Here is a 12,086-nt window from a genome sequence, read left to right as displayed (position 1 = left end):
CTGGAAGTGATGGTCTGGCTCCCACATACAGTAGCCCTGATCTCAATATCATTGAGTCTGTCTGGGATTAAATGAAGAGACAGAAGGATTTGAGGCAGCCTTCATCCACAGAAGGTCTGTGGTTAGTTCTCCAAGATGTTTGGAACAACCTACCTGCTGAGTTCCTTCAAAAACTGTTTGCAAGTGTACCTAGAAGAAATGATGCTAGTGTAATGTGCTAGGGAATTAGTATAGTTTTTTTCCTAGAGTAGGTACATTTTCAGGCTTGGCTGACAGCCAAGCCTGGGTGTGTTTGATCTGGGTTGGGGGTGGATCAGGGTAGTGCTGGGTGACAGGTGGCATCACTAAGACCTCCTACTTCATTCTAGAATGTTTGAGTTTTTCTAGAAAGAGAGGCTGGAGGGGAGGTGGAGCTATCTGGGGTATTCTGAGGAGCCCTGACCAATCACCAACTTGGATTGGCAGGGGGAAGGCCTCCTTAAATATCCAGGGTCAGCTCAGCTAGGGAGGAGTTGATCGGGTGTAAGAATGGAGATGGAGTGTTAGGCTGTCTGGGCCTTTGAGGAAGCTCCTCAGTCTGGGGGGGAAGTGACCACAATTGATTTGATCACTTGGGCATCTCCTAGGTCCCCATCCCTATCTATTCTGACTCTGATTGTTGTGAAGTGACTTATCCCATGTGAGACCTCTATGCCTGGCCTGTATAAGATATAATCACTGAGGACAATCCTCATCAGATAGCTTGAACTCACCAAATACCGATTCCATCCTCAAGATTCTTTTATTCTGAACATCAGGTTACAGCAGATGACAGGATACAAACAGATGAATAGGTTGTGATATTTTCACGGTCAAAAGATTGTATTGTCTGTAGCTAACGATGAAAAATACATGTGCCCTGCTACATATGGCTTGTTGCTGCATCCATGAAACAGGAAGTACAAACACAGGAAAAAAGGGTGGAGCATTACATACAAAGGAAGTACAGTAAACCCCCTTCCATCGCGGGGGTTACGTTCCGGACCCACCCGCGAAAAGTGAAAAACCGTGAAATAGAAAGCCCCTATTTAAATACACCCTAGGCATGTTTTGGTAATTTTTTAATAGCATTTAAAGGTCTTTAAACACACTTTTATGCAATAGAAACAAATAAAAGATCAAGAGATCAAGAGGATTTTTAAAACACAAAAATATTGTGTTAACAGTATACTGTACAGTACAGTAAAAAATAGAGTAGAGTACAGTATTGTATGTACTGTACAGAAAAGAAGATGACTACAGTATAAGCAGCAAATAAGCAAATAATGTAAGCAAATAAGAGCAGCTACTGTTCTTCTAAAGGCGCGGGTTCAGCAGGCGCTTCTTCAGGTGTAGGTGGGTCGTCTTCTTGCTGCTCCAGAACCTAACAGCCCTTTTCATGATAGGCGTAGCGGCTGGTGCCAATCACTAAGCGGTTCCATCAGCTCTAGTGTGGGTGCCCCTCCTCCCCTTCTCGGCTCACGCACGTGGTGTTGGCGGCGTATACTTAGGTTCTGCCAGTCGGAGCTGGCTGTTTACACAGCTGGTCTCCTCCTGGGGTTCCTGCACACCAGCTGTTTTTCCGCTTGGTCTGATCGGAATGCTCAGATCAAATTCCTAGACCAAAGCTATTGGCTACTAGCCTGAACATAGTCCCCTCGTAACAAAATAACGTCACCACGTTCTGAACGATCGGATTGTCCGACAACTTTGTCCGACCGTGTGTATGCAACAGTTTTGGACAAAATCCGTCGGACAAAATCCAACGGATTTTGTTGTCAGAATGTCCGACCGTGTGTACAAGGGCTTATACGCCGCCTCAGCTCCCGGGGGGGTGATTTGTGCCTCCGACTCACCATGTGCCAGTTGCTGTTTGCTGTGCTCGCTGCCAGGGTTGGTAGATATGCTTGGCTAATCTCTTTTTAAGCACCTTATGTATTGTATCTATTCCCCTCTATATAGAGTGTGGTTTACCATATCTGTACATTTTACAGGAATCTGTCGCATCTGCTCCTGATGAGTGGAGATACATCCACAAAACGCGTCGAGCTACATTGGATGCTACAGTGATATCTTTTATGTACTGACAATGTCACCAATATTAATTCAGTACATTTTTGTTTATACTATGTGATTATAGACATAGGTACCGGGTATGCCACCTTAAGGCACTTTTAGGCCATGTTGCCGCTCTACATACTATCCATTGTTTACATATGCTTCTTGATTGATGCGTTTTTACATATACCTTGATGTCATCATAAACATATCTTGTGCCAAATAGATTTACATGTATGTATATATATGAATTTACTCTGTATCATATATTGTTATTAATACTTTTTTTACCTCTACCTCTGCACTTCAGCCGCTTCATTTTAAAGTCCCAACCTCCTTTCAAATTTGACTTTATGTGTCTTTTAGCAACCAATTAAAAAAGGCCAAAGCATGTCCTTCCCCCATGATATTTGAACTACTTCAGCAGCATAGGTTTTAGGTCTAGCCCATTTTGCACCCCCTCTTGCTGAAGCAACCAAGGCAGTTGCCTCCTTGGCCTACCCCCTCGTATGAGCCCTGGTGTCATTACTCTGGATGCCAGATCTGCTGTCACTGCCAGATGCCAAATATCATGGCATTGTTATATTAGGAAGAATCAGTGAGCCTTTGTTCTGGAAGCCCTTGTGTAAGAATAGCATTGCTATTCGTAGAGTGTCTTTATGTCAAGGAAACTTTTCTGTTTCTTTGCCTGCACAGCAGAAATTTCAGATGAGATGATACTTTTTTTTTTAAAGATCTATTAAAAAAAGCTGTTATCTCTGTAAATAAATATATGACACGAAGACTGCAAATAAAAAAAAGTCATATATGTATATAGTAACATGCAGTGAAGTTTTTTATACTGTAGAACGATTGTGTATTTCTCCTTTGTCAGCAATATGCAGTACATGTGTCATATATTACAGAGGCTTTTATGGCGCTAGTGACTTTTTAAGGGTACCTTTGCCTTGAATACTCTATATATGAAATGCTAGAAATATGCTTACTACATGAAACATTCAAGTAAAAAAATGGTCATTAAAGGATTTGAGATCACACAGACATAATGGGGATTTTAGGTGTTCCTGTGCACAATTGTGTATTCCAGCTCCTCCTGTTACTTTCTGTATGTTATAGAAATAAATACAGCAGGTATGGTGGGAGCCCCCCTAACAATCAGCTGGAGTGCAGAGCCATCAACTCAGCACGGAGATCTAGAAGAAACTGTCTGGTGGTTAACAGCAAGCATCCACCAATCACTGAAATTCTCATTTTGAGTGGATTTATCGGTTAGAACAGGAACCAGGCACCACAGAACCATCTTCTTATCTGTCCTAATACCAAATTTATCTGCTCATTTGCCCCACCACTGTAACCCCCTGTGCATCTGCCAGACCAGTGTACCACCCTGCTCTTCTGTCCCACCACTGTAACCACCTGCTCATCTGCCCCACCAATGTTCCCCCTTTCTCACCTGCCCCACCACTTTACCTCCATGCACAGCTGCTCCACCATTGAACCACCTTCTCATCTGTCCTAACACCGAACTTATCTGCTCATCTGTCCCACCACTGTAACCCCCTTTCTCATTTGCCCCATGACTGTACCTCCTGCACAGCTGTCCCACCTGTATTCCCCCTGCTCTTCTGCCCCACCACTGTAACCCCCTGCTCATCCGTCCCACCGATGTACCTCCTTTCTCCTCTCCCCCAACACTGAACCTCTCCTGCTCATCTGTCCCACCACTGTAACCCCCTTCTCATCTGGCCCAACACTGAACGCCCCTGCTTACTGTCCCCCCACTGAACCCCTTTCTCATCCCTCCCACCACTGTACTTCCTGCACATCTGTCCCACCACTGTACCCCCTTGCTCTTCTGTCCCACCAATGTAACACCCCTGCTCATCTGCCCCACCACTGTACCTCCCTGTACATTTTCTCCGACACTGTATCCCCATGCTTTTTTGTCTCATCTATCCTAACACTGAACCCATCTGCTCATCTGCTGCACCACTGTCAACCGCTTTCTCATCTGCCCCACCAATGTACCTCCTGTACATCTGTCTCATCTTTGTACCCCCTGCTCTTCTGCTCCACCTCTGTTCCCCCTGCTCCTCTGTCCCACCAAGACAAAATTCCGTCGGGAAAACCATCAGATCTTTTTCCAACCATAATTCTGATCGTGTGTATGTGGCATTAGAGTCGTCCTTGGCAGCAGGATGGTTGGTGCCTGGAGAGCGGAGTAGAGACATCTGCGAGCGCAAGGACAGTGCTGAAGTTACCGGAAGTCACGAACAGCATCCATGTCATAGACAATGCCTATATGGACTGCCACCCCACTGAGGTATGCCTGGGCCACTACACTATCTTAGTTTGATTTAGGGACAGGGTGTTATTCATTTTGTATTTCCATGAACCCTTTCTATAGTAAATATAGTAAATGTAGCAAGATCCCGGGCCTCCTTTAGTCCAATGAGAACCTCTGACATCCTTCTGTATAGCGTGTGTTGTAAGGCATAGTGGGTTTAATGTAAGATAGATTCATGGGCGCCAGACACTTCTTGAATGCAAAGAGATTTTATTTCTCTTGAACAGAACTGTGGGAGAGAGGGTTTAGGGTCAGGACACCCTTAGGTAGTTGCAATGTTAATTCACAGACTCTGAGACTTCTACAGGTAGACAGCCATGCAAGGAAAGGCATCCAGGAAGACACCACATCTGCATGTGTAAGGCTGCTGTCTCCTATGGCAAAAGTCTTAGAACAGTTCCTAACACAAGTTGTAACGAACTCCTTTACTCTTATGCAGTCACTTCTTGTAGATTCTCAACCCAGTAAGCTCCCAGTCTCTCACTGGACTTGCTGATTCACTACCCCTGAATCCCTTGAGCTCTTCCAATCTTCACTTTATTATCTTCCTCAAGTGTCGCCCCCACTTTTCTGTTGGGTCTCCAGCTTGGCACTCCAGATACTTCTAAAGCGTCACCCCACTGGCTTGCTCGGTCCCTTGTTGACACACAACACTGCTCACCTCACCTGCGTCACCTCCGCTAGCTCGGTCCCTGGCTTGACACCTGCTGAAGTTTCACGATTCTTCGCCGTCCCCAGTTGGTGAGAAAACTGCTCCTGTGCTTGCTTCAGCTACTCACTGTGGTCCCTGGGAGCAAGGTGGATGGTCCCTTAGTGACGACAGCTTCCCCTCTACCTTCTCCGGCTGGCAGAACCGTCACCTCTGGTTAGACTGCAAGCCACAATTCCCAACCTATGCTGCTCTCTCGATTCTGTATAGGCCCTCATACAGCCTAGAAGCCAGATGTGCCCGGGATAGGCTCAAATTCTGGCCTAGCTGCACCGGGTAGTACAACACACGTCCACCCAGACAGCCATCTGGGTGGCACAGAACAGTGATCACCTGACTCCACCCAAACATATAGGTTCTCCCAGCAGGCCTAGGGATTTAAGAAAACCTCTGCCCATTGCCTGAGATACCCCATATACTCCTAATCTGTCCTTGCTTTGCCCTTGTCTTATCTAATGTCACCAGGTACCCGGCCACCTAGTGACACAAGAGAGAAGTGCAGCAATTCCAGACTTAGGGTGAACTCAATTGATCCCTAACAGTGAGCCAGGCAACTACACCTGGCAGGTAAATTTAGGAGCAACCCTGCCTAAACATCAGGGTACTACATCAAGTTATATTAACCATTCTAAGCCTGGTCTGAAGTTATTCAAAGATTAACCACTTCAATACAGGGCATTTATACACCCTTCCCTCCCAGACCAATTTTTATCTTTGAGCGCTCTCACACTTTGAATGCCAATTACTCAGTCAGTCACTGTACTCAAACAATTTTTTATCATTTTTTTTATACAAATAGAGCTTTAATCACCACTGTTTTTAAATTTTTTGCGACATAAGTGAAAAAAGAGGGAACATTTTGAAAAAAAAAAACACTTTTTTTAAGTTTCTATGATAACATTTTGCAAATAAGTAATTTTTGTTCATACATTTGGGCCAAAATTTATACTACTGCATTTCTTTGGTAAAAATAACCCAAATGAGTGGATATTATTTAGTCTCTGTGAAAGTTATAGAGTCTACAAGCTACAGTGGTGTGAAAAAGTGTTTGCCCCCTTCCTCATTTCCTGTTCCTTTGCATGTTTGTCACACTTAAGTGTTTCGGAACATCAAACCAATTTAAACAATAGTCAAGGACAACACAAGTAAACACAAAATGCAATTTGTAAATGAAGGCGTTTGTTATTAAAGGTGAAAAAAAATCCAAACCATCATGGCCCTGTGTGAAAAAGTGATTGCCCCCTAAACCTAATAACTGGTTGGGCCACCCTTAGCAGCAACAACTGCAACCAAGCGTTTGCGATAACGTGCAATGAGGCTTTTACAGCGTCCTGGAGGAATTTTGGCCCACTCATCTTTGCAGAATTGTCCTAATTCAGTTACATTAGAGGGTTTTCGAGCATGAACGGCCTTTTTAAGGTCATACCACAACATCTCAATAGGATTCAGGTCAGGACTTTGGCTAGGCCACTCCAAAGTCTTCATTTTTTTTTCTTCAGCCATTCGGTGGTGGACTTGCTGGTGTGTTTAGGATCATTGTCCTGCTGCAGAACCCAAGTTCGTTTTAGCTTAAGTACACGAACAGATGGTCGGACATTCTCCTTCAGGATCTCTTGGTAGACAGCAGAATTCATAGTTCCTTTTATCACGGCAAGTCTTCCAGGTCCTGAAGCAGCAAAACAGCCCCAGACCATCACACTACCACCACCATATTTTACTGTTGGTATAATGTTCTTTTTATGAAATGCAGTGTTCCTTCTACGCCAGATATACTTGGACACACACCTTCCAAAGAGTTCCACTTTTGTCTCATCGGTCCACAGAATGTTGTCCCAAAAGTCTTGGGGATCATCAAGATGTGTTGTGGAGAAATTGAGACAAGCTTTGATGTTCTTTTTGCTCAGCAGTGGTTTTCTCCTTGGAACTCTGCCATGCAGGCCATTTTTGCCCAGTCTTTTCCTGATGGTGGAGGCATGAACGCTGACCTTAACTGAGGCAAGTGAGGCCTGCAGTTCCTTGGACGTTGTTGTGGGGTCTTTTGTGACCTCTTGGATGAGTCGTCGCTGCGCTCTTGGGGTAATTTTGGGCGGCCGGCCACTCCTGGGAAGGTTCACCACTGTTCCATGTCTTCGCCATTTGTGGATAATGGCTCTCACTGTGGTTCGCTGGATTCCCAAAGCTTTGGAAATGGCTTTATAACCCTTTCCAGACTGATAGATCTCAATTACTTTCTTTCTCAATTGTTCCTGAATTTCTTTGGGTCTCGGCATGATGTGTAGCTTTTAAGGATCTTCTGGTGGACCTTACTGTGTCAAGCAGCTCCTATTTAAGTGATGCCTTGATTGTGAACAGGTGTGGCAATAATCAGACCTGGGTGTGGCTAGAGAAATTGAACTCAGGTGTGGACAACCACAGTTATAGTATGTTTTAACAAGGGGGGCAATCACTTTTTCACACAGGGCCATGATGGTTTGGATTTTTTTTCACCTTTAATAATAAACACCTTCATTTACAAATTGCATTTTGTGTTTACTTGTGTTGTCTTTGACTATTGTTTAAATTGGTTTGATGTTCCGAAACACTTAAGTGTGACAAACATGCAAAGGAACAGGAAATGAGGAAGGGGGCAAACACTTTTTCACACCACTGTATGGTGCAAATCATTGAAAATTGATCACATCTGATCACACCTGATGCATTGAAGGCCTATCTCATTTCTTGAGGCTCTGAAATGTCAGGAAAGTACAAATACCCCCCAAATGACCCCTTTTTAAAAAGTAGACAGTCCAAGGTATTTAGTAAGAGGCATGGTGAGTTTTTTAAAGTTGTAATTTTTTCCCACAATTCTTGGGAAAATGAAGAATTTTTTTTCACAAAATTGCCATAATAACAAGTTTTTTCACACACACAGCATATGCATACTTCCAATTACACTAGGGCTGCAACTAACAATTATTTTCATAATCGATTAGCTGGCCGATTATTGTTTCGATTAATCGATTAATCGGTTAATAACCTTAAAAAAAAAAGTAGGTCAAATTGACATTCATTTTCAACCACAGGAAAATTTGGAAATAAAAAATTTCTTAGTCAAAAGGAATTTTCAGACAGTGTATGTGGTTTTCTTTCATTCAGAGAATGTACAAAGATTATTCGTCTGAATATTCTCATCTGAAAATTGATCCATGTGGCCAGCATAAGGCTCGGTACACACCTATGCAGTGTGCTTTTGATCTGTTTCTGCAGTGCTTTTTGCTGTGCGTTTTTGATTTTTGCACACATGATTTTACTGCAATTTGCATTTTTGCATTTTTTTGAGCAGATTAAAAAACACAAATTGCTGCAAAAATGCATTACATGCTTTTCTGCAGCTTCTCTATTGAAGTATATTGAACCAATAAAGCACCATTTTGCGTTAAAAGTCCCTGACCCTTTCAGATGTGAACGTGTCTCATAGGAAACCATGTAAATGAACTATAGTGCATTTCTGCAAAAAGCACCATAAAAAGCATAGATATGAACCAGATCTAATGCCCCGTACACACGAGCGGACTTTTCGACATCCAAACTCCGACGGACTGAGTCCGGCGGACTATCCGATCGTGTGTGGGCTGCAACGGACTTTAGCGAAGCTAAAGTCTGACGGACTTTAGAAATGAAGCATGCTTTAAATTTTCCCGACGGAACTCCGCCGGACCCGGTCCCCTTTGAAAAATCCGCTCGTGTGTGTGCTACTCCGACGGACTAAAACCGACGCTAGGGCAGCTATTGGCTACTGTCTAGGAACTTCCTACGTCGAATCCAGTCGTACGTCATCATGTTCGACTCCGTCGGAGTTTGGTGTGATGGTGTGTGGTCAAGTCCGTTCGGTCGAAAAGTCCGCCAGAACTCCGGCGGAACTCCGGCGGAACTCCGGCGGAACTCCTTTGGAGGTCTGTCAGACTTAATCCCTCTCGTGTGTACGGGGCATAAGACGTTTAGTAACATAATGGGGTTAAAAAAACTAAAATTAGCCCTTTATAGTAGAAAAAAAGCAGATAGTCACTACTGTAAGGGTTTCATTTTTTTACTGTAGAACAGTGAAAGTAATATTTACAGTAATGATTTGCTCTTTATGTACTATAAAGGGCTCATTTTTTTTAACCCATTATGTTACTGGCCGATTAATCAATTATGAAAATAGTAATCGATTAATTTCATAATCGATTAGTTGCCGATTAATCGATTAGTTGTTGTTTCAGCCCCAAATTACACCCCAAAATACATTCTGCTACTCCACCCAAGTATTTCAATACCACACGTTTGGGACTTTTACACAGCCTGGCCTCACAGAGAGGTCCAACATTCAGGGAGCACCATCAGGCATTCTAGGAGCATAAATTACACCTCTAATTTCCTAACGACCTATTACACTTTTGAAGGCCTTGGCGCACAGGACAATGGAATTATCCACAAAATGACCCCATTTTGGAAAACAAACACCCCAACGTATTTTCTATGAAGCAATTTTTTTACACAAGTCTTCAGAAAACGTGGAAAGAAAATTAAAATCAATTTTTTTTTTTTACACAAAGTTGTCAATTTATAAGATAGTTCTAACACATATGGCGATACCACAAGTGTGAAACTTTTATATAGCCTGGACACTTACAGAGGCCCAACATTGAAGTATTACCTTAAGGCGTTCTAGGAGCATAAATTACACATCTCATTTCATTCCTACCTATCACACTTTTGAAGGTCCGGGAGCACCAGGGATTGCCCACAAAATGACCCCATTTTGGAAAGCAAACATCCCAAAGTATATTCTATGAGGCATGGGCTGCAGATAGGTACTCTGGTACTCTAATGGGCTGCAGATAGGTACTCGGGTGCTCTGATGGGCTGGTGACAGGTACTCGGGTACTCTGATGGCCTGGTGAAAGGTATTTGGGTACTCTGATGACCTGGTGACAGGTACTCGGATACTCTGATGGCCTGGTGACAGGTATTCGGGTAGTCTGATGGGCTACAGATAAGTACTTGGGTACTCTGGCTGGTGACTGGTACTCGCGTACTCTAATGGGTGGTGACAGGTACTCAGATAGGCTGTTACAGGTACTCGGGTACTCAGATGGGCTGAGACAGGTACTCAGGTACTCGGGTACGGTACTTGGATGGGCTATGCCTGGTACTCAGGTACTCATATGGGCTGTGGCAGGTACTTAGGTACTCAGATGGACTATGACAGGTACTCGGGCACTTTGATGGCTGGTGATAAGTACTTTGATGGGTGGTGACAGGTACTTTGATGTGTGTTGACAGCTACTTTGATGGCTGGTGACAGCTACTTTGATGGCTGGTGACAGGTCATCTTTATTGGGGGGGTAATCAGTGTGGTTGGTGTACACTAAGCGGTAACAAGATGTTACCGCAATCTCCTTCTCACACACGATCATTGTGTGAGGAGGAGAACCCAGTAACATCTCGTTACTGCGGTTTGTACTTTTCTGGTTATAAGTGGTCACTTAGACAGGACATGAGGGGGAATCTTCCCATCAAGCACACAGACAGCGATAAGACCCTGAATGAGGTTCTAACCCTCCCACGCTCTATCCAACACTAAAACAAAAACATTGTGGTTGGAGTTCTTCTTTAAACACGTCCCCATATATCTGTTTTTATAGAGCCATGTCATTCTTCTTTCTTTTTTTTTTATAAACTATATCTGAGGTGATAATGGGATAGGTTTTAATGTTAAAGGCTCGCCTATCACCTAAGTACAGAAGTAAAATGTCATTCCAAGTGCTCTTTATTGATCTTCCTTTGATATGGTTAATGAGTTGTAGACTTTATTACATTGATGGAAGGATGTGACCTCAACCCCTAGTCAGCAATATGATGCAGAGATTGGCAGCACTCTGTTAACAGCGCTGTGTCGGCTCTTGTATGCTGTATAAAGTGAAAGCATCTACCCAACTGACTGTAATGTTTGAGAAATGGAAAAGATTGCCAGCGGCAGCCTCCTGTTCTCCTGCTCTCCATGGGTCATCATGGGGGCGGTGACTTCCATTTCCTCCTCCTGCTCGGTGGCCAATCGGGAGTCTTCTCTTTTCGGCAAATCGGAAAACTGGTCTCATACCCGCTTCTGATTGGCCAGACTGAGGATCAGTGTTTCAATATGAATATTCATTCGCTGTTGTAACACACCTGGGTGGGCTTTGTTCACATTCTCTGCGCTCACCCTATTTTGAAGCCTATTAGAGCCTCTGGCTTCAAAAAAACCTTGGCCACTGGTGCCCTGAAAGGGGCCGGAGGCATGAATAGGGGGTGGCTGGCTATGCATGAATCTATCTATTGCATGTAGGGGGGGGTGGCGTGGAGAGAGGGGGCGGTGCCCAGGCAACCCTAATGGATGGGCGCCCTAATTAGATCACCATCTTTGCACCCACTATGCCTCACAACCCACCATATATTGAAGGATGTCAGCTGTCTTTGGTCTTGAAGGTTCTCATTAGACTGGGAGAGGTAAAAGACTTTGCTACACAACATTTTTCATACTCACCCTAACACTGATCCTCTATGTAACCCTAACCCTTAGGGCCCGTTCGCAACAATTGTGGTGCTAGAAATGCACGCTTTCCACACCAAGTTCTAAACGCACTGCCTTTACATTGGTAAGGGCACCCCGAACACAGAGCCATTAGATTTGGCCGAGAATATTATTCAAAAGTAGTACATGCACTACTTTTTGTGCGGTCCAGTGTCATTTGCAGTCCATTCAAATTAATGAGCTGTCAAATCGCATTGCAGGGGAATGCACAAAAATCTCACAGGAAAGCAGACTGTGTTCCTGTGTGGTTCTGGTGTGAAATTGCCCTTAAAGTGGAACTAAACCCTTCTATCCTTTACAGCCATCTTAGCCTTTGTTTGATCTGCAGTGATGTCACTACCCCGCTTCCACACCTCGCCTAA

This window comes from Lithobates pipiens, unplaced genomic scaffold (genome assembly GCF_037356315.1).
Source record: "Lithobates pipiens isolate NorthernLeopardFrog02 unplaced genomic scaffold, aLitPip1_a1.2 Scaffold_18, whole genome shotgun sequence".
Classification (NCBI taxonomy): Eukaryota; Metazoa; Chordata; class Amphibia; order Anura; family Ranidae; genus Lithobates; species Lithobates pipiens.
This window is presented reverse-complemented; position numbering follows the sequence as displayed.